Below are 6,784 nucleotides of genomic sequence, written 5' to 3'. Positions count from 1 at the left end.
ACTGAAAATAGGATAAAATAAGATGTTTTCAAATAATATTTTTTAATTATTTTATATTGTTTTTACTTATTTTTTTAAGATTATTTAAGAAATAATTATACAAACATGTAAAATGATTAAAAATAAAATACTAGATATAAAATTTATTTTTAAAAATATTTTAGGTTTTTAAACAAAATTTTGTCTTAGAAAATAATTTTCAAAAATTAAATGTATTATGTATTTGTATTAGTTGTTTTTGGTTGTACAAGTCCACCTATTATAAATATATTTGAAGTTAATAAAATGCGAAAATATCTTTTTTACATTTAGTATACTGTCTTGAATATGTGCAAACATATGAAAAAAAAATTATATATGATATTTTATGCATATATAAGTAAATGAATTTTCTAATAATTTGATATGAAAAACAAACAAAGAAAATGAATATATATATATATATATATAAAATTAAATTTTAAAAATAAAAAAATAATAATAACTGAGAGGGGTGTAAGTAAAAATGAAAAAACCGACAAACCGAGACAAGCCGATCCAAATAAACCAAAACTAATTATATTGGTTCGATTTTCAATAATAAAAAAGGTTTGTTTGAGAATTTTGAAAACCAACTCTGTTTGTTGGTTTTCAATTTTCTTGTTTCCTAACTAATAAAAATTAATTCAAACTAATATTCTAAACCTTATATATAATTGTTTGATATTTAATAAGTTTTTTTTATATTAAATTCTACTAAATCAATTCATTGTTTTTATATTATGGTCAAATTAATTCTAAATATATTTAATAAATTTTTAATATAAAATCCAAGTTGGTTTCAATTAATTTTAAAAATAAATTAAACTTAAGACCTAATATAAACTCAAATTAATGAATTTTGGATTCAAAATAAACGCAAATTTACAATTGGATTGAGGACTAAAAAGATAGTTAAATTGAGTCAAAACCAATCCATAAAAATTAAACTGAACAGACCTCAAAAAGATTGGTTTAGTTCGGTTTTTCATTCAAAATTTGGTGTTTTTATCACATATAATGTGAAGTCCCACATCGGATATGGGAGAAAAGTTCCTGGTGTTATATATGTAGAGACTTCTTTTAACCAAGTAGACGCGTTTTAAAGCCGTCATGACTCATTTGGGTCCATAGCGGACAATATTTACACGGTTGGGAGCGGGTCGTTACAAATTGTATTAGAGTCGATCCCCGACCCCGGTGTGGGGGTTTGTTTGGCTTCGTAAGGGGTGTTTGTCTGTTTGAACCCGCAATCCCATGGGACACAACGAGGATGTTGTGTTTGTAATGTTCCACATCGGATATGAGAGAAAAGTTTCTAGCGCTAGCGCTATATATGTAGAGACTCCTCTTAACCAAGTAGACGCGTTTTAAAGCCGTGAGGGTAGCGAACAATATCTAACGGATCGTTACATATAAAATCAATTACATCACTTTGGTTCATTTTTTATTAAAAAACCAACCAAACTGATTTTATTTACACCTCTAATAATTGAATTTTAAATTAATAAAAAATAAATTAAGATAAATGTGTTATACAATTATTGTTTATCTTAATTATGTGTTATATAGTTATTGTTTAATCAAATTTCAAAATAAAAAAATATGAAAATATAAAATAAAAAAAATAATAATCTAATGTTAAATTAATGAAAAATAAATTAATATAAACATGTCTTATATGGTTGTTATTTAATTAAATTTCAAGATAATAATAATAATAATAATAATAATAATAATAATAATCCCATATGAAATTAATGAAAAATAAATTAATATAAACATGTATTATACAATTGTTATTTAATTAGATTTCAAAAATAAAAAAAAATTGCAAAATTTCAAAATAAAAAATAATAATAAGCAAGTTAAATTAATGAAAAATAAATTAAAATAACCATGTCTTATACAATTTTTATTTAATTAAAATTTAAAATTTAAAAATAAAAAATAAAAAATAATAATTGAATGTTAAACTAATAAAAAACAAATTAAGATAATAGTTGTAACTTGAAAAAAAAAACTATATAAATATTAAATAGATTTTGAAAAAAAAAAGATTTTATTTATTATTTTCAAATTTTTCTTAAAAATTTAATATATTAATTATCTTGAGTACTTAATTATCTTTTTTTTTAAAAGAAAAAAGAAAAAAAAAAGTGCTCTTAAGGATATTCTTGGTATTTACGAATGATAAAATAGGCTTATGCCCCCACAACAATTTACAAACTTCCTTTGGCCCGTTACACCACTAATGCAAATTTTATACCCTTTAGGGCTATTATGACCCTTGCTACCACTAAAGTATAATTGTCCCTTAAAATATCTCATCTTGTTACATGTTGTATTAAAATTAAATAAGAGACCCATTACTTATTCATAAAATTTAAAGATTTGAAAATTAATTAAAATATCTTTCACAATTGTTATAGAGTTTTATTTAGGTAGTACTTGATAAAATTAAAAATTAAGTATTGAAAAACCTCAATAGTGAATTAGTGAAAAGGCAAAGTTTTCGATATCACTTTTGGTTTTAGTACTAAATTTAATTTAACTACTTGAAAATGAAAACAACTAATGGATGAAAATGATTTATTTTTATAAATTTAATCTTATACTTATCATTATGGTTAAAATAGTAAAAAAGATAATAATCATTTTTTATTCTATAAAGGTGTATAAACTATTTCTTGACCATCATTTATTTAAAAAAATTCATCTAGTACTTTCTCTTAACTTCAAAAGCTTAATTATAAGAATATAATTAATTAAATAAAAACTTCATTGAATCAATCGAAAAATTCATTTCTTTTGTATAGAAAATTTGCCAATAAGAGAATATCTCTTTCTTATTTCCTCTGTTTAGGGAATTTCCCACCAAGAGAATATCTCTTTCTAATTCTCTTTGGACTTTAACTATTTTATTTTATTTTGTAAGACTTCATTTTGTAACCTTCCAAATTTTTTTCACATGTCACATTTTGAATTATATTTCATATGTTCAATGTGTATAACTCATCACTTGTTGAACCTAAATTTTGTTGAGCTAAAAAATTACAATTTGATGATCAATTTAGTAATAATTTAATCTAGTAAAAAATTTTATGTTTACAAATACCCTCACTTCAAGACATATCATGTACATGCCTCATCATATGTGCAAGGTGAGTCTTAAAGTTAATCTTCTAAATCTTCGATATTTTTCTTTAATCTTATTTATCATGGAAATATTTTAACAAGTAAATTTCCTATTTGAAAATATTTCTCAAATTTGCTTAATTAGTGTAGTGCTTATGTTTAAAAGAGAAAAATTCAATTCTAATCAATGCTTAAGAAATGAAATTGAGAATAGCAAAATGAGAGAGATTCCCTATACTTATGTTGTGGGAAGTTTAATGTACTTTTAAACTTGCACTTGTCCTGACATTAGTTTTGCATTTGGAATGCTTGGAAGATTTCAAAGCAATCCAGGATGGGATCATTGGGTTGCTACTAAGAAAGTAATGTGATATCTTCAAGGAACTAGGGACTAAATGCTTACATATAGACATCTTGAAAATCTTGAAGTTATTGGATATCAAGATTCATATTATGTTTGGATGTTTTGATAATAGTAAATCAACATTTGCATATATGTTTTTGTTTGTTGGTGGAGGTGTTCCATGGAAAAGTTCAAAGCAATCATTAATTGCTTCCTCCATTTTGAAAGCGAAATTTGTGGCATGATATGAGGCTACTCTCATGCCCTTTGGTTAAGAAACTTCATCTCGAGGCTTTGAGTTTTAAATTCTATTTCAAAGCTATTAAAAATTTTATGTGATAATTTCATTGTATGAGTTACTTTAGCCTAAATTCTTCATCAAAGGTGGTTTGAGGTAAAAAATTACTAATTGTTGGCAAATCGGAGGGTTGACCGAGGGGGCGCTTGGGTGAATACGCCTTTCCTAACAACAATTGCTTTTAGGAGAGTTGGTAGCACTGGAGGTCTTACAAGTAGTATCGGGTTCAAACCCTAGGGGTGTCGCTGGGGGGGGGGGGGGGGGGGGAGGGAGGGAGATTGTTGGCAGATTAGAGGGTTAGCCGCGTCCATCAAGGGGATTAGAGCCGAGGTCACGGGTTCAAACCCTAGAGGTGTCGTTGGGAGGGAGATTGTTGGCAAATCAGAGGGTTGGCCGCATCCATCAACTTCCTTTGTGCTTGCCGTGGGCGTTTGGGTGAATACACTATAAGGTTAGGGAGGTTAGGTATGCACAACAATTGCTCTACACTAATATTATGCTGCATGTTTGAAATTATATTAAAAGAATAATTTGTAATTATATTAATTTGTTCAAGTTGTACAATTTTGAAATTTAAGATAATTGTAATTATAGATAGCTACTTAATAAATCTAGTAAGGGAGAACTTAAAGTCATCATTACAAACCAAGTGGAAGAATGTTAGAACAAAAAGTGGTCTTAATGACCACCTTAAATTTTCTTTTGTTAAAAATTAAAATTTCTTTTATTAAATATTTTGATTCATTTTCCTATGTATGAATTTTATTGAAATTAAATTAGATTCATTTTGAAATTCACAATTGATTGATGATTCATTAATGGAAAGAACCATACTATACCTACACCCATCAATAGAGGAATTCTTGGTTCCTTTCTTTACTCTTGCAATTTAGTGGAAGCTTCTTCATACCCATCATTAAGGAGTGTATAAAGAGAGAGTAGGAGAGAGAAGATAAAAAAAAATCTTCAAATCATATTGGAGTTAGGAGTATTAATCAGGTGTGATTTTCTTCTTCTTCGTATGCTAGATAATATTTTTTAAGCTCTTTATTAAACACTAGATGAAAATATTTTTCCAACACCTGATTCATTGATCACTTCATCAAAAACCATAGTTCAAGTGTGTTAGAACCAACACGAGAGGCTAACCCTTTAAAGAGTGGTCAAGACCAAGAATGAAAATATCAATTTTTACAAAAATATTGATAGTTGGATTTTACAAATATATTGAAAAATATCGATAAAAATTTTGAAAAAAAAAATTGATAGCACAAAAATTGATCAAAATTTATAAAAAGTTGAGAAAGAACTTTAAGAAATATAAAATAAGCAATAATAAAAATTTCATTTGTAAAATTGAAATTTTACCGGTTGTCCCACTGAACACTTTTACATCATTCGTTTTCATTTGTCCATTCATATTTAATAACTCAACCTTCTCTACTCTCTCTCATCTTCATCTTCTTCATTCTTCTCCTCTGTTCCACGTTTTTTTTTTCTGCCCTTTTTCTCATTTTGTTGATGTACAATAGATGTTACTATTCGATATAATAGAAGTTTGAACAAATAACCCAGTATTAGATTTAGGGTTGCAAATTTCAACAACTTTTCCCCCTATATTTTCTAGGGAACCAAACAGAAAAAACCAAGGAGAAAATAATCCAAAATTACTTGACACTGATAAAGTTTAGGAAGATAAAGGGTCTGACCGCGTGGGGTTATCAATAATAAATCTATTTGTGTGTGTGAGAATGATAATATAAGAATTCAAATAGTTGCACAAAAACTACTCCTAACTCTCTTCAAAACTGTTCCCTTCTCTTAAGATATAATAATAATAATAGTTGTTTTTCATGCTATTTATTTATTTTTACTACTTAATAGATAAATAAAGAATTAATGTTGAATAGATAAAAAAAAAAAAAAAAATCTAAATAAATAAAGATAATAATGAATGATAAAATATAAAAAGCTTTATATCTCTTGTATCATGTGTAACATTCGAGCAATTGATTTCAACAATTAATATTCACAAAATATATAAAATTTAGATATAAATTTTTTATAATTTAAATTATATTTTTTATTTAAAGAAAATATTACACTCCGAATAAATATAACAAATTATATATATAGCTGCACTCTTCTAAGATATTCTTTAAAACAAAGAATTAATTTTCTTAATTCGTATTTTATACAAGTACAACAAAACTACTATTTTTCTCATTTTTTTTCTTGTAAATAATTTAATTATTTATATAGAATTAGAAATAAAGATGGATTGATTTCAAAATTCAACTGCTTATTTTAACTTAAAATTTAATTTCTAAAAATTTAAAATTTAGTTATTTTGTAATTAGGACATCGTCATAAATTTCGGGTTTATCTTTTTAAGTATTTATAAATGTCCCTACTTTCATGCTTAACTTTAATATTTTTTTGGGTAAAAAATTGTGATTAAAATATAATTTATTCTTATTTTAATTTGACAAGCATTAGATTTCTAAAAGATTTAAAAATATTGGGTGTAAAATTAATATTTTTTTTTTTATTTGATGAAATTTTAGAAAAATAACCTATCAAATAAATCCTATTTAATTAGGTTATACTCACCACAACAGTTCAACAAATATTAGACAACTTGTAAAAATATTTTATTTCCTGAGTTTCAATTCCCACATAATTTGAATACTATTCTTATTCTTAGTGGAATTCTAATTCATCTCTTCTATGTGATATTGTGATTCACCTTCTTTCACATCCTATTTTCCTTCCTATTCCCAGGTACCAAACACACCCAACCTGGGAATTTCGTATGGATAACAACAGTCATTGCAAAAATTGCAAGCAGAGGTCACCAAGCATTGGTTATTTAACAGAGCTATGAACAACACAGTGACCAAAGTAGAAGGACTACTCCGTGAATTTGGTATTTGACTCAACATCAGAGCAACCTGATTTCCTTTCTCAAGTAAGCAGCATCCTGG

This window comes from Vitis riparia, chromosome 14, assembly GCF_004353265.1.
Source record: "Vitis riparia cultivar Riparia Gloire de Montpellier isolate 1030 chromosome 14, EGFV_Vit.rip_1.0, whole genome shotgun sequence".
NCBI lineage: Eukaryota > Viridiplantae > Streptophyta > Magnoliopsida > Vitales > Vitaceae > Vitis > Vitis riparia.
Note: the sequence above shows the minus strand (reverse complement) of the source record.